The 22,753-nt window shown below is 45.2% G+C and overlaps 1 long non-coding RNA gene across 1 annotated transcript; it reads left to right on the forward strand.

The window, feature by feature from the left end:
* The first annotated feature begins 2,833 nt into the window (after positions 1 to 2,833).
* LOC121008033 lies at positions 2,834 to 15,317 on the forward strand. The gene is made up of 3 exons (XR_005780507.1): positions 2,834 to 2,844; positions 13,951 to 13,961; positions 15,188 to 15,317. It is a non-coding gene; the product is annotated as an uncharacterized LOC121008033 (long non-coding RNA).
* The last annotated feature ends 7,436 nt before the right edge of the window (positions 15,318 to 22,753 follow it).

Below are 22,753 nucleotides of genomic sequence, written 5' to 3' on the forward strand. Positions count from 1 at the left end.
TATGTACCGTTAATAACCACCCTCTGTTTTCTATCATTGAGCCAGTTACTTACCCACTTACAGACATTTTCTCCCAGTCCGAGCATTCTCATTTTATATACTAACCTTTTATGTGGTACAATGTCAAATGCTTTGGAGAAGTCCAGATACACAACATCAATTGATTCGCCGCTGTCAAGTCTAGAACTTACTTCCTCATAGAAACTGTCACGGGTAATGACACGGGTAATGGGGAGGAGATAACACCCTGGCAATCTGAAATTCAAGATTACCGTCCACCAAGACAGGAGCAGGAGGTAAGGAGAACGGTTCAGCAGGTTTAACAAATCTTTTCAGCAATGATTTGAGAAAAACATATTGAATTTTTAAAGCCTGCGGAAGTTCAAGACGAAAAGCAACCGGATTAATAATGGCAGAGATTTTATATGGCCCAATAAACCTTCGCCCCAACTTCCAAGAAAGTACCTTAAACTTAATGTTTCTTGTGGACAGCCACACAAAATCACCCACTCTCAGGTCCGGACCACTCATACGTCTCTTGTCAGCCATGCGTTTATACCTTTTGCCCATTTTTTTTATTGTTTTGAATTTTCCACCAAAAAGATGTCAATGAAGAGGAAAATCTTTCCTCTTCCGGTATACCAGAAGTCTCAGTAGCAGAAAATGTGCCAAACTGCGGATGGAACCCATATGCTCCAAAAAAACGGCGACTTATCAGTGGACTCCTGTCTACGGTTATCTATGGCAAACTCGGCCAATGACAAAAATGAAGACCACTCCTCCTGATTCTCCGAGACAAAACATCTCAAATAAGTCTCTAGATTCTGGTTAGTGCGTTCAGTCTGTCCGTTCGACTGAGGATGAAAAGCCAAAGAGAAGGACAATTGGACCCCCAGTCGAGTACAGAACACCTTCCAGAATCTGGAAACAAACTGAGTCCCCCTATCAGACACCACATCAGAGGGGATACTGTGTAGTTTCACAATGTTATCAACAAACACTTGTGCGAGAGTTTTAGCATTAGGTAGACCTGATAATGCTATAAAGTGCGAAATCTTACTGAAGCGATCAACAACCACCAGAATCACAGTTTTCCCTGAGGAATTAGGCAAATCTGTGATAAAGTCCATGGACAAATGAGTCCACGGTCGAGACGGGATAGACAAGGGAAGTAAAGATCCTGAAGGCCGAATATGGGTCATCTTGGCAAGCGCACAAGTCTCACAAGCTGACACATAGCCCTCAATACATTTACGCAACCCTGGCCACCAGAATCTCCGGTAAATTAGATCAACCGTGGATCTGCTCCCAGGGTGTCCCATAAGAACAGTACTGTGATGTTCTTCAAAAACCTTGTGCCGTAGTTCCGATGGAACAAACAACTTCCCTGGAGGACAAGAATCAGGTGCATCTCCTTGGGCCTCCAACACCTCTGCCTCAAGTTCAGTATAAAGGGCGGATATAACCACCCCATCAGCTAATATCGAGCCAGGATCCTCCAAACCCCTCCTCCCCCAGGAAAGTTATGCGACAAAGCATCCGCTTTGACGTTCTTAACCCCAGGGCGATAGGTGACAACGAAATTAAATCTGGTAATAAACAATGACTATCTGGCCTGCCTTGGGTCCAGACGTTTAGCAGACTCCAGATAAGCCAGATTTTTGTGATCAGTAATTACCGTAATGGGATGAATCGCTCCATCCAACCAATGACGCCATTCTTCAAAAGCCAACTTAATGGCCAGCAACTCTCTATTACCTACATAATAATTTATTTCAGCGGTGGGCGCCATTTGCTAGGAGAAGGACCCTGCGACAAGACTGCTCCAACCTCTACCTCTGATGCGTCAACTTCCACAATGAATGGCTGTGACACATCAGGTTGCACCAGTATAGGAGCAGAAGCAAAACATTCCTTTACCGCTGAAAAGGCATGTAATGCCTTATCAGACCAGACTGAGAAATCCGCACCTTTCATTGTCATATCTGTTAATGGTTTAACAACAGTTGAGTAATTCAAGATAAATTTATGGTAGTAGTTGGTAAACCCCAAAAATCGCATCAGCGCTTTCAGATTTTAGGCACAGACTTTTTCCGGATCCATACGAAAACACGAAGATGAGAGTAGGTAACCCAGGAATTGCACTTCTGGAACCGCAAATACACACTTCTCCATCTTAGCATACAATTTATTCTCCCTTAGGATCTGTAAGACCTGTCTCACGTGATCCTGATGTGTCTCCATGTCAGGGGAATAAATTAAAATATCATCCAGACACACCACCACAAACCTGCCCACCAGATGATGAAAGATGTCACTGATGAAATGTTGAAAAACAGCAGGAGCATTGGTCAACCCAAAAGGCATGACCAAATTCTTAAAATGACCTTCAGGGGTATTAAAGGCCATCTTCCATTTATCCCCCATCTTGATCCTTACCATATTATATGCCCCCCTCAAATCCAACTTAGAGAACACCTTGGCACCAACAACCTGATTGAACAAATCTGGGATCAAAGGAGGGGGATAGGGATCAAGGACAGTAATGCGATTAAGCTCACAGAAGTCCAAACATGGCCTAAGAGTTCCGTCCTTTTTTTTAACAAAGAAGAACCCTGTAGCCACTGTTGATTTGGATGGTCTAATATGACCTTTAGGCCTCATTCACACGGCAAAACGGCCTCATGCACACTTCAATGGGGCCGCAAAAGATGCGTACAGCACTCCATGTGCTGTCCTCATCCGTTGCTCCGTTCCGTGGCCCCGCTAAAAAAATATAACATATCCTATTCTTGTCCGCAAAGCTTTGTGGACAAGAATAGGCATTTATATTGAAGGCTGTCCGTGCCGTAAACCCAAAACACGCAAAACACACCACGGTCGTGTGCATGAGGCCTTAGCCAAACTCTCGGTGATATATTCTCGCCTGTCTACTCTTTCGGATTCAGAAAGATTATACAACCGAGACTTGGGCAATCGAGCTCTGGGAATAAGGTTGATGGGGCAATCATACTCCCGATGTGGAGGTGACTCCTGGTCTCCACTTTCAGAGAATACATCAGAAAAATTAGAAATAAAAGAAAGTACTATTTTAGTGGTTACAACAGAAAGCGACGTGCTAAGACAGTTGTCTATGCAAAAATCACTTGGTTAACCACGGTAAACCTAGCACCAGAGGAGCAGGCAGACACTCCAGCACAAAACACGAAATGGAATCTTGATGAGAATCTCCCACCTTTAGGCGAATGTCCTGCACCCTTTGTGACAAACACTTTTGTGAGAGTAGGGCGGAATTAATTGCAAACACCGAAATATTTTTGTCTAATGCACTTATTGTCAAACCATGCATACGGACGAACTGGCCATCCACTAGTTTAATCCCTGCCCCACTGTCAATAAATACTTCAATTTCCACAGTTTTGGAGTCTAGCACCACCTTGGCAGGCAGGATAAATCGGGTACTACCGGTAAATGACAAAAGTACATTCTCAGATTCCCCACCCACACTACCAAGAGTGAGAAGAGGACTAAACACATTAGTTTTCTTTCTCTCTTTTTCACCTTGACGTTTAACATAAGGACATACGTTAATAAAATGTCCCCCTTTACCACAGAAAAAGCAGAGTCTTTTCTTAACCCTAACAATTTTATCACCAGGTCCAGGAGTGACTTCCCCCAACTGCAATGGCTCATCATCAGACATGGGCTCAAGTGCCTCCCTACACAGAGGGTTGGAAGAGGCCGCTTCCCCATATGATAGTGCGTCCCGAGCGAGAGGAAACTTAGATCTCTCCCTCAGGTGTCTATCAATACGTACAGCCAGAGACATGGCTGCCTCTAATGACTCTGGATATTTTGTGAAATGCCAAGGCGTCCTTCAGGTTTTTAGATGACCCTTGACAGAATTGATTACGGAGGGATGGGTCATTCCACTCAGTATCAGTTGCCCATCTCCGAAATTCAGAGCAATAAGACTCCGCAGAACGCTCTCCCTGCCGTAAGCCACTCAACTTAGTCTCGGACAGGGAGACCCGATCTGGGTCATCGTAGATAAGCCCCAGAGCTCAGAAAAATTAATCTACCCAAGACTGAGCGTCACCTTTCAGTAACAAAATAATAATCCCCACTCTTTGACTCTCGTCCCCAGAAGAGTTAGGACGAATACAGTTGTTACTTCCACCAGAAAACCTATCCGGGAGAGCGACCATAGGTTCAGGGCAGGCCTGGTTCTCGCCGCTGGAAGCCGCCGCCTGTGGTCTCTGAAACTGCGAGACGGCCGTGTGGAGGTCAGCCACCTCCAAAGACAGTTGCTGCATACGATCGACCAGTGCAGAAACAGTATCCATCGCTGCACTGACACAAACAAAATGGTGGTTGATAATGTCACGGATAACACCAGATAACACACAGAAGGAATAGACCAGAGTCTAAGCCTCAAAGCTAAGGGAGAGGGATGGTGACCTCCTAGGAATCCCTAGACCTCTCCCTGACTCCAGCCAGTATGAGTAGAACCTGAAGGTGGAAATACTCATACACCGTAACCTTAGCCCTGGAGACCCTGCAAGGCCCTAGGAGTGGTGGCAGGGAATGAGACTACTGGTTCCTCCCCAGATGAAGTAACCAGCGTCTCCCTGAGGCCTAGACAACAACACACAGAAGCAAACAACAAAATGCAAAACAAAATGCACTTAAAAAAGAATGGAGGAGCAGGAGATCCAAAGGAACAACACACCAGCTCAAGCAACTCCAGCAGGAAATATCAACCGCATGGTAAGCAGTGTGAGTCAGAACTAAATAGAGCCTCAGTAATGACCACAAGCTGCACCTGACAAGAGGTGTGGTAATTACCAAACAAACATTGCAAGATGAAAACAGAGAGACTGTCAGATACCCTAACGTGCCGCCAGTCTCTCAGATCTTCTCACCTCTGTCATGGGAGGAACCATGACAGGTAGGAGTCTAGGAGATAGACTGATTCACAGCCATTATTCCTGCCCAGTAGGGGCAGGAACATGTGTAACGCCACAGAGTGGCATTACCACTTCTTCACCCCACTACTGTCTTTAATGGGCTAATATCATGTCATCTTGTGTATTTATTTAAGGTCCACTCCACTGTGCATTACTATTTCTAATGCAACTGTTATGTTCACCTGTAATATGCCTGGTTCACCAAACACGGCAGAGCTGTACTTAGAGAGAATGGAGCTGCAATAAACATAAGACACCATAAAAACATCTTCTATCTTCTATGACCACAAGGGTGTCTCTCACTGGACAGATGGCAAATGAAGACCAGGAGGATAACTCCAGCATACACCATAGCTGGAGTACCCCCCAGCTACAGGCATCCAGCAGAGGCTAAATAGCCCAAGCAGCCACACCCACAAACACATAAACCCAGTGTTAACAAAACACTAGGAAGGGAGTTAACCCTTCCAACACCAGACAAGGAAAGGAAGCCACTTAAAGGGGAAGTGCACACACAAGCATAAAAAGCTACACGTTGCCGCAGGCAACAACATGCGTGGCAACCATGTCACGGCAATCACCCAGAAGGCCGAGACACTACCACCGCATGCACACACAGAAACACGTTGCCGGGGGCAACCGCAAGTGTAGCAACAGTGTCACAGCACACACCATAGGCCGTGACATACCTCCTCTGTTACAAATCTGATCTATAGTTTCAGGAATGTTGTTACCTGCAAAACTAAAGATGTTGTGTATTTGTGTCAATGTCCATGTCCCCGTGATAATATCGGCAAAACTTGACGCGAGTTTAGACACAGAATTTTTTGTAAAGTAGAACTTACATAGTTGCTCATAGCAACCAATCAGATTCTGCCGTTCATTTTCTATAGGAGCTGTCCAAAATGCAAGGTGGAATCTGATTGGTTGCTATGGGTAACTAAGCCAGTGCTACTTTACACCAGTTTGATAAATTACCCACTTTTGTCAACAAAGCTTCTACTCTGCACCTCTCTCTCTCTCTCTCTCTCTCTCTCTCCTCTGGCCTGTTTTTTCAGTTAAATTTATTTCTGGGGTGGTACCTAGGCCCAGGGGTGGCTTGTGTCAGCATTACATTTTGCATCTGCTCTCTCATGCAGAGAGCTCTGCACTCTCTGCATCCACTGTCCATACACTAACTCCCTTAGGCTACACGCACACAAACGTATTTTGTTTCCGTGTCCGTTATGTTTTTTTTGAGGATTGGATGAGGACCCATTTTTTGCGGAACAGTGTTTTGCAGACCGCAAAACACGTATGGTGGTGTGAATGTAGCCTTAGACTGTGTCTCTGTCTCACCTGTCCAGGCTCCAGCTGGCTTCAGTGCGGCCACGCTGGGAGAGATGCGCTAAGTCATGCCCCCGGTGATGCAACAACATCCTTAGCAACAGGATACAATTCTGGAGAAGATTTGCAGTGGGTTGTTTAGCTCAGCTGCTCTATTACTGTGTGCTAGAGTTTCTGACTAATGGAGCACCGAGTCATGACCTATCAGGTTCTGATCCTTGGACTCAGTGCCCTATTTAAACCCCATACTGGCCTTATACCAGTGCCAGTGATATTTTCTGACTCACTAGCTGTGTTCCTGGTTCCTGTGCTTATTGGATTGCTCATTGCTCTGACCCCAGCTTGTCTTCTGACCACTCACTGTCTCTTGTTTGGGTACTGCATTGTCCGTCTGGTTCTGACCCATTAACGTACAACCCTGTTTTTGTGTTCTTTTGTCTCTTGGTGTTTGTCTGTCTCTGCATGTAAGCAGCACAGGGGCTGTTGACCAGTTGCAGTCTTGCTACCTAGGGCTTGTACTGCAAGTAGGTAGGAAAAGTGGGCTGGGTTCTAGGTCAGGGCTCACTGTGCGTGTCTTTCCCTACCTACAGGCATTACAGACTGCAGATTGTTCTAAACTCCTCCTATCCTATGGGGAAAGGGAAACAGCTAGTGGTTGGTGGTTGTAAATACAGCCTATTAACCCCTTCCAGAAACAGCCATTTTTCACCTTCTTGACATGTTCAAATTTTGCTAATCTGATGTGTGGTATTAACTTTTGAATGCTTTTACTTATTCAACTAATTCTGAGAATTCTTTTTTTGTGACACATCCAGCTTCATGTCAGTGGTGAATTTGAGTCACTATGTTTTACCTTTATTTATTTAAAAAAATCCAACATTTACAGAAAGTTTGGAAAAATTCACTATTTTCTGAATTTGGATTTCTTTGCTTTTAAGACTAATAGTGATATCTCACCAAATAGTTATTAATTAACATTCACCATATGTCTACTTTACATTGGCATCATTTTGTAAATGTCATTTTATTTTTTTAGGAGGTTACAAAGGCTTAGAATTTTAGAAGCTATTTTTAAGATTTTCAAGAAAATCTCCAACTCACTAATTTAAGGGCCAATTCAGCTATGAAGTCACTTTGTAAGGCTTAGATAATGACCCAATTTTAGAAACTACACCATCAAATTATTCAAAACTGATATTACAAACTCTTTTATACCTTTAGATGTTTCACAAGATTGAAAGGAAAATGGAGGTGAAATTTGAAAATTTCACCTTTTTTGTGTGCAGATTTTCCAGATTATCCATTTTTCCTGTAACACAACAGCAAAACAAACCTCAATATTTATTAGACTGATTCTACAGTTTACAGAAACACCCCATATGTGGTCTTAAACTGCGGTATGGGCACACAGCAGGGCTCAGAAGGGAAGGCGTGCCATATGGTTTTCGGGTGCCCTGTCACTTGAAGAGACGCTGAGGCACCCCTGCATTGGAAACCCCCAAAAGTGACCCTATTTTGGAAGCTACACCCTCTCAAGTAATTTATTGAGGGGATGTACTGAGCGCTTTGACCCCACAGGCATTTCAAGGAATTTAGAAACACTTGGCTGTGAAAATAAAAATTTATTCCAAAAACATTTTAATAAGCCCCAGATTTTTTGCATTTTTACAAGGGGTAACATACAGCAACACCCCATATGTGATTTTAAAATGCAGTTTGGGCACACTACAGGGTTCAGAAGATAAAGAGCACCTTATTTGGTAATTTATACAACATGGACAGAGGCTGATGTGAAATAAAAATGGAAGCCCCAAAAAGTGACCCCATTTTGGAAACCACACCACTCACAGAATTTACCAAGGAGTGTAGTGAGGATTTTGACCCAACAGGTATTTAGCAAAAATTAATTCACAGCAGATGTTGAAAAGTGAAAATTCAAATTTTTACACAGGTACAGATGTAGCAGGGTTAACACTCAAACTCTTAACTTAAATTTCTTAACTCATCGTGTTATCTTGAAACAAAAGCCATTGAAAAGCAATTAAAGGTATTTGCTTAAAGGGAAGACTCTATTCCGGGTGTAGGGCTGACGTCATCGGCGCAGGCGCACTGAGGAAGGAGCAGCCAAGCGAGCGTCCTTCTCTCAGAGCTCCTGCGCCGAATGAGGACCGGTATGGCGCAGGTGCGGGATTTGAGCTGCAGGCAGGGCCAGCTGGAGGATGAGAGCACTCGCTGGCCCTGTCAATCAAGTGGAGGAGGGGGCGGCTACCAGCAAGTCCACCCAACTTGCTGGTAGTGAAGAAATTTGCATATCCCAAAAGTACGATTTTTACTGAAATTACAGCACAGCCAGAGGTAAGAGGGGTACATATGGAATCTGGGTACATTAGCAAATATATTAAGTCCAAAACTGAAAATTGCTGTTTGGGGGGTGATAGAAGCCCTTTAACGCATTTAGTTTAAATAACACATCTCATAAAGCATGAGTGTTAACTCTACTACCACTGTATACTAATGCAGTGGCCAATATGTTGTGCCCATCGTGTGCCAGTTTGAAAAGCAAGCCTTCTTAATATTATGCTGTGCTTTCTGGTTTTAGAAAAACCCTATATGTGGCCCTAATCTTTTGCCTACATACAGGAATAAACGAGCACCATATTTGAGGCCCAATGTGGAAATTTTGAAAACTACACACCTCAAGGTATTTATTAAGGGATAGAGTGAGCAATTTGGCATCAAAGATATTTTGCAGAAAATAATGTGCAGCAGACTGTGCAAAGTGAAAAGTTTTCCACAGATATGTCATTTCAGTGCCCAATATGTGGTGCCCAGCTGGTGCCATCTGAGACTCACACAACACTACTTAAATTGTTAGACGGGTTTAACTGAGTATGGAAATGCATAAATGTGGACGTAAGCTGCTGTATGGGCACAGAACAGGGCTCAAAAGTAAAGAAGCGCCATGTGGCTTTTGGAGCATGGATTTTGCTGGAATGGTTTTTGGGCACTACATCACATTTGCAGAGACCCTGAGGCACCTGTACAAGGGAAACCCCCTATAAGTGGCCTTAATTTGGAAACTACACCCGTCAAGTTATTTATCAAGTTGTGGAGTGAGCACTTTGTAAAACGATTCTTTATTTCAAGTTGCTTAAAATCTTTGTGTGCTTTAAAAGTCTACTGGCTATTGCTGTATTTCATTACATTTACTCAGATTCACAACGGCGACTGCAGTTTCTGTGCACTCCTTCTCATTGTTAGTATATGTAAGTCATGTACTGGGGCAGGGGTGGGCCGACACAGAGGCTGGGGAGGCTCCAGCCTCAGGGCGCAGGCCAGGTCCCCAGCCTCTGGGCGGCAGGCAGGCCACTGACCACGTCGCTGCTGCTGCCACGCCTGCCGGGCTGCCGGCCACGCTGGAGGACGGAGGGAGTAGGGAGCACTTGGCACTGACTTACGTGCGCCCTCCCCGCTCCGCCTCCTGGCTCGGCCGCTCCGCTGCTCTGGTCTCTGCTCAGTCGCTTGCCGGACTGGCTGCGTACAGCACGCACTTTGACCTGACGCGATGTAAGCAGTCAGGTCACATGTGCGCCCTCTGGAGACCAGGAGCAGCGCTGGCAGCAGCAGGCAGCAGCACTGCACTGTGTCACGACCCAGCCCAGGCCCCAGCAGGGATAGAGCGTGAGAGTCTGCCCTGAAGTGAAGTAAGATAGTTTTTAAATAAAGATAATATTCTTTTCCGTCTGATCTGAGGTCTGATGCGGTTCTGGATGGGGTAAAATTACAAGGAACGCCCCGGGGGGGGGGGGGGGGGGGTTGGGCTGGATGATGATTAATAACAAACATACATATCTAAATGGTGGGGGGGCTTGACTTGAGTCATCTACTGATCAGTGATCATCAGAGCATTAGAGCTGCATGAATAAATAACATCTAAATGTCTGGTGGGGTAGATGGGGGGGGTCGAGGGCTGATGGGGGGAGGGGGGTTAGATGATCTAACCCAGCCCCCCTTCCCCCATCAGCCCTTGTCCTACCACCCCATCTACCCATACCCCTGCAAAACTTGCTAGTTTTTATTCTGTCTTGTTGACAGGATTATGTTTATTTATATTAAGATTATGTGGTTATTGTCTTATATGACTTGTTTTTGCACTTTATTTCTATCTTTATATGGATCTAAAGTTGTGCATTTGTTTATAGCTATAGTTAATTGGTACATTAAACTGTGCATATTTATGCGTGATTACAACAGTAAGTATTTAGTAAAGACTCCACAAGTTGGGGGGGGGGCGCACTTGGGCAGCTCAGCCTCTGTTGGTGGTGGACCTTGTCCCAGCCCTGTACTGGGGTAGGCTCCCTAGGATACAGCAAATAGTGTACAAAAAGAGGCCATGGCAGCATCTTCAGTGAGTTCTTTATTGGACAAGCTTCACAGAATGTGTGCCATAAAACCAGACAACAACATTTCGGCTACATAGTAGCCTTTATCAAGCCTAGTATAGAGTGAACATATCCACCCTTATAAAGTGCATGTGACTCCACCCCCTACAATAGGGAGCCAATACAAAGTATGCCCCAATTAATATCATTACCAACCATGACTGTTATGTAAAGGTAATTAGCATAAAGACAATTACAAAGCAAAATCTCACATGTGCCTACCAAAACCCTAGTGTGGGGAAAACAGTAGCTGCCATCCGCGCTCATCAGGACTCACCCTGCGCGTCTCCAGAACCTCAATGCGCATGTCAATGATCTCATCTACAATCATCCAGCATGTCCACTTAGAGTGAGGGCTGGGTCTCATAAGCCTCTGTAACTGGCAGGCCAAAAGCCTTGGGCTGCCATAGCAGCCGTCGGCAGCCAACGATCGCATTGTGGGGAGCTGATGGGAGGAGAGAGGGAGCCCCATCACTCTGTAAACCCCTTACACCCACCGCAGCATCTAAGGGGCTAATCTGCTGGCATCTGAGGTTTCACTGATGCCAGCGGATACAACAGCTGCCCAGCTATTGGTTCCAGTAGGCTTTGGCATAAACTGGCAGGCAAACTTGATAACTCTGCTTTCTCTCTCTGCTGTGCTAAAACACGGCGTTACCGCAATAAAAACGCAACCTGTCATTCTTCAAGTTTTTCAAGTTTACTAACCATATCTTGCGACACAAGAGAATATGAACCTCCATATAAGGATAAAAGACAACCTAGAGTGTAAATACAATAAACAAATATATAAACGCAACACTTTCGGTTTTGCTCCCATTTTTCATGAGCTGAACTCAAAGATCTGAAACATTTTCTACATACACAAAAGACCCGCTACTCTCAAATATTGTTCACAAATCTGTTTAAATCTGTGTTAGTGAGCACTTATTCTTTGCTGAGATAATTCATCCCACCCCACCTGTCGTATACGCCGTTCCAGAGCATCCCAAACATGCTCAATGGGTGACATGTCCGGTGAATATGCTGGCCATGCAAGAACTGGGATGTTTTCAGCTTCCAGGAATTGTGTACAGATCCTTCCAATATGGGGCCGAGCATTATCATGCTGCAACATGAGGTGATGGTCGTGGATGAATGGCACAACAATGGGCCTCAGGATCTCGTCACGGTATCTCTGTGCATTCAAAATGCCATCAATAAAATGCACCTGTGTTCGCCACTTGATCCACAACGCTGACGTCAGTAAACCGCTCAACCACACAACGCCACACAAGCTGTCTGCCATCTGCCCTGAACAGTGAAAAATGGACTCATCCATGAACAGAATGCCTCTCCAACGTGCCAGACGTCATTGAATGTGAGCATTTGCCCACTCAAGTCGGTTACGATGACGAACTGCAGTCAGGTACAAACCCCGATGAGGACGACGATCATGCATTTGAGCTTCCCTTTGACAGTTTCTGACAGTTTGTGCAGAAATTCTTTGGTTATGCAAACCGATTGTTGCTGCAGCTGTCTGGGTGGCTGGTCTCAGATGATCATGGAGGTGAACATGCTGGATGTGGAGGTCCTGGGCTGGTGTGGTTACACGTGGTCTGCGGTTGTGAGGCCGGTTGGACGAACTGCCAAATTCTATGAAACGCCTTTGGAGACGGCTTATGGTAGAGAAATGAACATTCATTGCACGGGCAACAGCTCTGGTAGACATTCCTGCAGTCAGCATGCCAATTGCACACTCCCTCAAACTTTGCGACATCTGTGGCATTGTGCTGTGTGATCAAACTGCACATTTCAGAGTGGTCTTTTATTGTGGGCAGTCTAAGGCACACCTGTGCAATATTCATGCTGTCTAATCAGCACCTTGATATGCCACACCTATGATGGATTATCTCGGCAAAGGAGAAGTGCTCACTAACACTTATTTAGACAGATTTGTGAGCAATATTTGAGAGTAATGGGTCTTTTGTGTATGTAGAAAATGTTTCAGATCTTTGAGTTCAGCTCATGAAAAATGGTAGCAAAACCGAAAGTGTTGCGTTTATATTTTTGTTCAGTGTATGAACACTGTACGCATTTTTTGCTGGGGATTGCTGTTGTCTGCGGACCGCATGCGGAGGAATTGCTCCCCCGGTTATAGACACGCTACAGTGTCTGGGTTTGGAGCATTTTCTCCCATTTAGGCCACTTTTTTTCTTGAGTTTTTGTCTTTATGTGTATGGAATGTGCCTCTTTATTTTGTTGATAATATTCTTTTGCACCTGGTAGCTTCTGTGTCACATGGTCTGTTGTAGGTGCGGCTCACAGCTTTATTTTACCTCACTATGCATTGGTGATACCACTATGGAGGCATGTGAGAGTCTGGCTGTGAGTTAATTGCACTGTTCAGACCCTGTTCACACACCACGGGCAGTTGAGTGCTGAGACACCGTGACGTGGTGCATGAGGGGCTCCGATATGTTCCTGACTGGAAGATATTGGCAAAGTTCTCAGCTTTTAACATCGGCCTGAGGAATTGGCTAGTATTGTCAGTTGCGTATCATTTTGGTGCATTTTTTGCAGTGATTCGTGTATGTATATTTTTTCATCTGCACAGTGTATCATTTTGTGTAAGATGTTCTTGTGGTGCATGCGGTCCACCCCGGCATCCTCCATTGTACATATTTTTTGCTGGGGATTGCCGTTGTCTGCGGACCGCATGCGGAGGAATTGCTCTCCCGGTTATAGACACGCTACAGTGTCTGGGTTTGGAGCATTTTCTTCAGTTTAGGCCACCTTTTTCAGTGAGTTTTTGAACACTGGATAAAAACAGAGAGTAAGGACTTTGGCCGATGAGAAGAATCCATATATGGACTTAATCCATTCCACCTTTTATGCACATCCCAAGATGATATATATAGAAGCCCCATGCGCAAATGCGGGTTAGCCACTGAAGAAGGAGTCAGTTTCAGACTCCGAAACGTGTCTGGTGTGAATAAGGACTATACCCGCATTCTGCATATGAATAATCGCACGTAACTCCTTTTGTTTCTCCCTGGAAGCGCTTCCAGTCATCACGGCAAACCCTGTCCGTGGATTGATCAAAACAGGATCGTCACTGCACACGTGGGACGCCGAAAGACTGACGTCTCGCTCGCGTGCCTGTCCTACCGCGAGACCAGAGAAGGAGAGCCGGACCTGTAAGAGCGGCTACAAGCCGTACTGCCGCAAAGACACCAGACAGGTAACGGCAGTTGAGGTTGTTATTGGCGGCCACGGGGGACGCCACGGCTGGCCTGACAACCCACTGCCCGAAAGTTATACATATTCACCTAACAAGTGTGAATATATTGTTATCAAGTTTTACTAACAATATTCATTAGATCGACCGAACTTTATTAACTACTACTAATCTATTGGGACGCTGTGCAACATAACCTCCAACAATCTATTGATTTACTGTTGGTAACACCAACAACCATAGAAGGACACTACAATTGTCCAACAGGGGAACAGCGACTACAAGACTACCATAGGAAAAGACACTAGACTTCCTATATATATTTTACATATATTTTATATTTATTATATATATATTTTTTACCTATTTTTCTTATTCCACCAAGAACTACCTACACTAGAACGAATCCAACCTCACTAAGACCAATCTGTTCACCAAGCAGACTGGACACTACCTTCCCTTATTTATTCCATATTTTTAACTACCCATTTATCTATTGCACTTGCACTTGCACTTTTTGCACTATCATTTGCACCATGTGCAATTAAGTTTCTATTGAATACATGTCCGCGTCTATGTGGGAATCCTAATGAGCAACTGTACACGCCATTTGATTTTTTCATATGTTTAATCTTATATATACATTGTGTATTTTTTTTATTATTTTTTTAAAGATTTTTTTTTAACCAATAAATACCAAGCTCTGCATAAGACCAGGTGAGGAGTGCTCGTCTATACAATATATCATAGATCCTAAATTTGCTGATTGGGTGAAACAAATAGATTTTGAGCACCCGATACATGGTTTCAATCAGATGAGCCACCCTAACAAAGTTGTGCTATCTATGTGTGAATAAACACTGCACTGTTTAGGTCAAAGACTTTGTTTTTGCCTCTGTACTGCGTCCGCTAATCTGCCTACCAGAGCGAATCCCCACAATTGGTGGAGGATGCGGGCAAACGCAGTGAGGCAGGCCTGAAGGCCGAAAAAAAATTGTTTTTCCTCATGCACAAGTGCATGTCATACATTAAGCTGGCAAGGTTACGACCCGTGTCCCCTGACAAAATGGAGGCAGTCGTGAAAGCCCTCGTGGAGACAAGAAACTAACCAGCTACTATTACGACATGTAAGGGCATTGAAAGCGGCAGGAGCGTCCTAGAATGTCCACGATGCCCAGAAAGCTGTCCGTGCGGCGATTCCTAAGATGACCCCCTCAGATGACGTCGAGACCTATCTGGCGGTCTTCCAAATGGTAGCCGTGAGGAAAAAGTTACTCCGAGACCAGTGGGCTGAGGTCGTCGCTCCGTTCCTGGCGTCTGGTCCCCAGCAAGTATTTTTTGATCTCCCCGATGTTCAAGCGGTCGACTACGCAACAGTAAAAGGTGAGATCCTGGCAAGACTCGAGGTGAATGTATTGGTCCCGGCCCAGCAGGTGCATCAGTGGGAATTTAACCCGGCTGAACCCGCCAGACCACAATATTATGATCTGCTGCACCGATTGCAAAAATGGCTGCAGCCTGGCATATTGACTCCCACTGCTATGTTGGATCGGCTGTTGGCGGATGTGTTTTGGAGGGCTTTTCCGTACCCTCTCCAGCACTGGATCGGCCAGGTGTCTCCGGATAATGCCTTGGAGATAGTTGACCTGGTGGAGCGCTACGAGGCCACCAGAAATCTGCAGGGGGTTATTTTGGGAGGGGGCCAGTAAAACCCCGGAAATCTCCATTCCAAACCCGGCGACTGGTGCCAGCAAAACCCACCCGGGACGTACCCCCTGCAGACCCAGCCCTGGTGGTCTGCTGGCGGTGTCACGAGCCTGGACACATAAGAGCCGACTGTCCTCATCGGGGTGAACCCATGGAAACCAACTATGGCTACCGCCACTCAGTGTATGCCAGGAAGCTGTGCGCCACAGGTACCTCCGATACTGTAGATAATAGTCACCTGGGCCAGGTGGAAGTGGGGGACACTCTGGCGGTGGCACTGCTGGATTCAGGGAGCCTGGTGTCCCTGGTAAGAGCTGCCCTGGTGCGGCCCGCCGAGTATACTGGCCGAATAGTCAGCATTGTCTGCATTCATGGGGACTTAAAGGACTATCCCACCGCCCTGGTCTCTTTGTCAAAGGTGGCCAGCAGGTGGACGCATGAGGTGGCCGTCGCAACAAAATTACCATATGAGTTAATAATTGGGAGAGGCTTCCCCGGTTTCCCAACACTATGGCCGGATATGAAAGTTACCGATACCCGGGAGACAGTTGTAACCCTAGCAGAGTGGCCCAGCTCAGGGGGGAGACCAGAACCCTGGGAACCTGAGTCAGAAGAACCAGCAGTAGGGGTGACCGCCACTTCGGTGGAAGAGGGGGAGACAACCCCGCTAAGTGTCATGTTGGGAGAGTGGGGGACTTGCCACCGGGTCCTGAGCTGGCAGACCTCAATGGTCTCTGGGGATAATTTTGGTACAGCACAGCACCAGGACCCGACTCTGTCTCGAGCCTGGGAAAATGTGGTAATAGTTGTAGGTGAGCCGCAACAACCGGGAGCCGAGTCTATGTTCCCCCGTTTTGTGGTTCAACAGGAGATGCTGTACTGGATAAATCAACTACGGGGTGAACATATTGAACAGCTGGTGGTGCCCAAGGCATATCGCAAGCTTGTGTTGGAGTTAGCCCACCAACATGTTCTTGGGGGACACCTGGGCCAGCAGAAAACACAGGACTGAATTCTACAGCGGTTCTCCTGGCCCAGTGTGTTCAGAGAGGTGGAAGAGTATTACAAGTCTTGCCCAACCTGTCAGATAACCAGCCCCCAGGTACATTTCCGTAGTCACCTGGTCCCTCTCCAAATTTTTAAGGTTCCATTCGAGCGGATCGCTATGGATCTCATATGCCCAGTACCGAAGTCCGCTAGAGGGCACCAACACATCTTGGTCATCCTCGACTACGCCACTCGGCCAATGAGAGGTAGCACTAGAGCGGACAGAGAGGTGGAACAAGCAAGGTACCACCAAAAACGGAAGGGCGAGGCGGGTCAACTATCCAGGGTCAGTCCAGGAGGTCACGTCAGTACAAGAGAAGAGGCAAAGACAAAATCCAAAAGCAAGCCGAGGTCAAAATACGAGAGGTAGCGTCAACGTTCAGGGAGCAGGCAGAAGAGGTGTCAGGAAGCAGATCAAGGGTCAAATCCAAAGATAAGCTAAATAACAATAATAATACACAGCCTAAGGGACCAAAATCACAGGCAACCTGTAGCCAGCAGGTTGCCTGTATTTATAGTGGGGAGTGAGGTTCATGTGACGTGGCCAGCGTCACATGACCGACAGACAAACAGCTCGGCGCTCAAGGCAGACCTAGAAGCAGGAAGCCTCCCAGCTAGCAAAAGCCGCCCTGGGAACGAGGCTGAACACAGATACTCGCTCCCGAAGCTAAGCAGCAGGTCTGCGGCTGATGGGAGACTGAGTGCGCCTTCGGCGCCCCGTTACAGGGTCTGCCTAAAGAGGTTCTGACTGACCAAGGGACCCCTTTTATGTCCAAGGTCATGAGAGAACTCTGTAAGTTGCTCCACATAAAACAGTTATGGACATCCGTCTATCACCCGCAAACGGACGGCCTGGTGGAGAGGTTTAATCAAACATTTTTAAAAAGAGTGGTGTCTAAGGATGGGATGTACTGGGATCTTCTTCTGCCCTATCTCATGTTCGCAGTGCAAGAGGTGCCCCAGGCCTCTACTGGGTTCTCGCCCTTCACACTGCTATACGGCAGACACCCTCGCGGTCTGTTGGACGTGGCCAAAGAGGTCGTGGGAACAACAACCCACACCGCACAAAAGTGTTGTTGAGTATGTCACCCAGATGCAAGGATGGATGGAAACAGTGTTACCTCTGGTCAGGGAGCATATGGAGGCAGTGCAGCGAGCCCAGAGTAGGGTCTATAATCGTCAGGCTCGGGTCCGGAACTTTAACCCGGGTGATCGGGTATTGGTGCTGGTACCAACCGTAGACAGTAAGTTCTTAGCTAGGTGGCAGGGGCCCTACGAGGTACTTGAAAAAATTGGAGAGGTAGATTACAAGGTACATCAGCAGGGAAAGCAAAAGCCGGAGCAGGTGTACCATGTGAATCTGCTCAAACACTGGAAAGATAGGGAAACCTGTACGGAAGACAGCCCACATCCAGGGTTTCTAGGGGAAACAGATTCAGTCCCTCTGTCTGAAGCAATAGAAGCGGCTGCCACAGTGAAAACTGCTGACAGCCTCTCTTCTAAACAGGCTCAGGAAGCCAGGGAGTTCGTTAGTCAGAACACGGATGTGTTCTCGGACCTTCCTGGACACACTTCTCAGATCCGACATGACATTATCACTGAGCCTCAGGCAAAAGTCTGGTTAAAACCATACCGGGTACCCGAGGCTCGGCGACAAGCCATCGCAGAGGAAGTGCAGCTAATGCTACAGCTAGGTGTCATTGAGGAATCAAAAAGTGAATGGGCCAGTCCGATAGTCTTAATACCCAAGCCGTATGGGACATTGCGCTTCTGTAATGACTTCCGCAAACTGAATGAGGTGTCCAAGTTTGACGCATATCCCATGCCCCGAGTAGATGAGCTTATTAAGAAATTAGGCCAAGCCCGGTATTTTTCTGTGTTGGATCTCACCTAAGGGTACTGGCAGGTACCCTTGACGGAGGCTGCCAAGGAAAAAAACGGCTTTCATCACGCCAGAGGGGCTGTATCAAGGTATTACCCTTTGATCTACATGGCGCTCCCGCCACGTTTCAAAGGCTATTGGACATTGTACTCCGTCCACATCGTCGGTACGCTTCGGCGTACCTGAACGATATCGTTATCCACAGCACCAACTAGGAAAGTCACCTACCTAAAGTACAGGCTGTAGTGGACTCCCTTAGGAAGGCTGGCTTAACCACTAACCCCAAAAAATGCGCAATAGGGTTAGAAGAGACCAAATACCTGGGGTAATGTAATTGGGCACAGAATTATTAAACCTCAGGTAAACAAAATTGAGGCAATTCGGAATTGGCCACGACCGGTCACTACTCAGCAAGTAAAGTCGTTCCTGGGAATGGTGGGATACTATATGAGGTTTGTCCCCCACTTTGCTAGTCGCCGCACCATTGACAGGCCTTTTGAAGGGACGCAAGTCAGTGACGGTCCAGTGGAATGAGCAGGCGGAAAAGGCTTTCTCCGCTCTGAAGTCGGCCCTGTGTGGGTCCCTGGTGTTGGTTACACCCGACTTCAAGAGGGAGTTTGTGGTACAGACCGATGCCTTTGAAGTACAGTAGGCCTTGGAGCTGTACTCTCTCAGGTCATCAATGGGGAGGAACATCCCATTGTTTTCCTGACTGGAAACTTAAACCAGCCGAAACTAGGTACAGTATAGTGGAGAGAGAGTGCCCGGCCATCAAGTGGGCAATCGAGTCTCTCCGCTATTATCTGTTGGGGAGAAAGATCCATCTGGTAACCGACCACTCTCCTCTCAAGTGGATGAGCCAAGCCAAAGAAAGGAATGCTCAGGTCACCAGGTGGTTTTTGTCCCGGGTACACTGTCTGGCGGGTGTTCACCCCCTCAGGGTTGAACAAAGAGGGCAGGTATGTAGGAAGGCGCAAGGGGTCGTCATTGACGAAAGATATGTGTCATCGATGTTCCTGGCTTCAGTGAGGTAAGAGCCAATAATTTTAAGTGTCAGCGGCAGCTAGTACTGACTGACACTATTGGTTATTTAGTGTGGCTGTAAAGCCGATCCGGGCCAGCTCTTATTGGGAACAGCGAAAGTGCAGGATGGGTGCTGTTCCCCACGTTCCAAGCCGAGTTTTGGTTAGGGATATAAAACCCAGCCAGCAGTCTCAGCTGGGTGTGGATTATCCTCCATTTCACAGTGGATCGGTGGAGTCTCTATGGTTTGAGATCTGCATGATGTAGTGCATTTTCATAAGTGTACAGTATTATCTAATGATATTATAGCCAAAATTAATGCTCATTGCCTTTAAGAATGAAATCAGCTTGAACCAAAGTTCTGTTATGTGGCTGAAGAGGACAAGATGAGTTCATGGCAAGTTCAGTTTGCATAAGAGTTATAGTGAATAAAGGACATTGTATTTTAAAAGTTATTGCTAAAAGATATGGGTTTATCTATAGGGAGTATACTAGCTTCTCCAGACATGTCTGTCTGAAGGGAACAATGCTTGTTTCATTGCTACGCCATGACAAGATAAGAATTTATATCCTTAAGACACATCTGGTGTGTGATGTCTATTCATATATTCACAAGTATTATATATATATATATTCATGTGTGCATTTATTTAGCTTTTTAGTATGAACATATCAATAATTCATGTATAATATGCAATATTGATATATAGTATAGCCAAATATTAAGGTATACTTTATGCCGTGTGTATCTCACTGGGTGGATATAGTTTTAGAAGGTATAGAAAGCACTAAGGTTTTCTGCTAATGGAAGTTTCTCAGAAAAGCTAATGTTATTCCAGGCGACGTTACTCAATAGCTTGGACAGTTAGATATACAAACCCGCGGTGCAAGTGTAAGGCCCATTGTATTTCTTATCATACCTATAAATTCAAGAGTCTAGGAAAATCATAATGGTACCAGTAAGTCTGGAAAGATTACTTCAGTGTCATAGAAGTATCCCTCCTCTTTGATATACGTTGAGAAACGTTAAAGGGTACATAATAAAATAAAGTCACGTTATATAAGTTTTCACTTAAAAATATGTTGTACAACAGTGCCGCCTGGAGGTAGATGGACAATATTATATTATTTTACCATTTTTTTTATACCATGTCAACGGTTAATATGACATCAATGTGTTATTAGCATACGAATACACCCACCTTACCTGATTGGAAATCCCTAATCCAGAAGGGGATGATTCTTAAATAAGGTGGGTAATAATTACTCGTGTGCAGAGCATCAGGGGCTCACGGAAAAAAAAAGAAAAACTCACAAAGGAAACCGACCACAAGAAAGATATACCAAAAGAAACTTGGATTATATTTTGACTACTAGGAAAGTCCTTGAGAACTGGTCCCATCTGAAACTGCTTATCGCTCATGATATTAATAAGATATTTCTCTCAGTATATAGCCAAAAGTCCCCATACTGTAGGAATATATAGTGTTAGGTACCTCCATAATGCTGATTATTCTCTTAGCGAAGATGCATATTGCTAATGGAAGATCTGGCATTATTTGAAAAGAGGACTAAACCGTTGGGAAGTTATATTCCGTAGTCTAATTGCCGAGCTGGATATTTTATCATATTAATATCATATATTTTGGATTGGTCATAGGGAAACAGAGACAAGGGATAACATTTATTTTTCCTGTATTAATCCGTGTTTTGTTATAGCCTGTTTGGTAAACAGAAGATCCTAAGTTTCTCCTGGTATATAAATTATTGGTCTGCTTGTGAAAAGTATAGAATTGTCATTTTGTCATAAGTAACTTTAAGTTGTTACTGTGCTGGTGAGATAGTGGTGTGTTAGCACCACCGTGTGGCATATTTTGAGTATTATTTTACAGCTTCATTGTTTGTCTTTGCAATTGTAATGATTTTATATTCTTCAGAAAACAATCAAAGGGAACCCGCGCTGCCTTACTAACTAAAACAGAGTGTAATATAGGATACACGGAATAACACTCCAAGGAGTGTGCCGCTGCAGGTCTATAATAGGAAATAAATTGCCTAAACCCTAAAGAAAGTGAGTCAAGTCAAAAAACAGTGTAATGAATAGACCGCGCTGACTGTCCAGTGTACAATCGTAACTGATGATCAATATCTCAATACGTAGCGCATAAGGTGGTTTCTGTGTCCACCTTAACTTATTAAGGTAGTGTCCGGAGTTACTGCCAGTAGATTATCCCAATAAATCATCAATTTCTATAGATGAAAAGGAGTATATGTATATATATATATATAGTCACTTGCCTGTATTGCGCTGGCTTTCGGACTCCTTCCTAATCTTCCTGGTGCTTGTGTTGGAGGGTGGTTGTAACGGTTGTATCTTCAGGTTTCCTCTTACAAACGCGCGTGGTCCCGGCCGGTGACTCGTGCACGTGAGGGAAACCCAGGCTGGTGATCCACGAGGACGCTGCTTCCGTGTGACGTCACACTGAGGATGGATGCTCTCTCGGACCAAAACACTTCCAACGCGTTTCGAAATTACCGAATATCTTCATCAGGGAATTTTATATTCTTGGTTTGTATTGTGTATAATAAATTATATTTTTTTTTTTTGCATAGACAATTGCCCCTTTGTTTCACTGCTTGCACAACTCAAATTAAGATACTCAATAAAAGAACTTAGAGGCGATTATGTCTGCCTGAAGGATCATATAATTTTTTTCTATATATATATATTTTTTTGATCCTCTCTTTTATATGAAGATTCTTTTTATATAGCAGATATTCGACAATGATGTGTGCCGTACTAAAGGGCTGAGAGCTGCATTGCTGGGAAGCAGGCCCTAAAGCCTGTTGGGGACTGCTACTGCCAAAACCACTGACAAGGTGAATGCTTTTTGTTCTGTGGACTTGCCATGGTGTGAATGAACACCAAGACCACGTGTGAATAAACACTGCACTGTTTAAGTCAGACTTTGTTTTTGCCTCTGTACTGCGTCCGCTAATCTGCCTACCAGAGCGATTCCCCACTATATATATATATATATATATATATATATATATACACAGTACAGACCAAAAGTTTGGACACACCTTCTCATTCAAAGAGTTTTCTTTATTTTCATGACTATGAAAATTGTAG

The sequence above is a fragment of the Bufo bufo genome, chromosome 1 (genome assembly GCF_905171765.1).
Source record: "Bufo bufo chromosome 1, aBufBuf1.1, whole genome shotgun sequence".
NCBI lineage: Eukaryota > Metazoa > Chordata > Amphibia > Anura > Bufonidae > Bufo > Bufo bufo.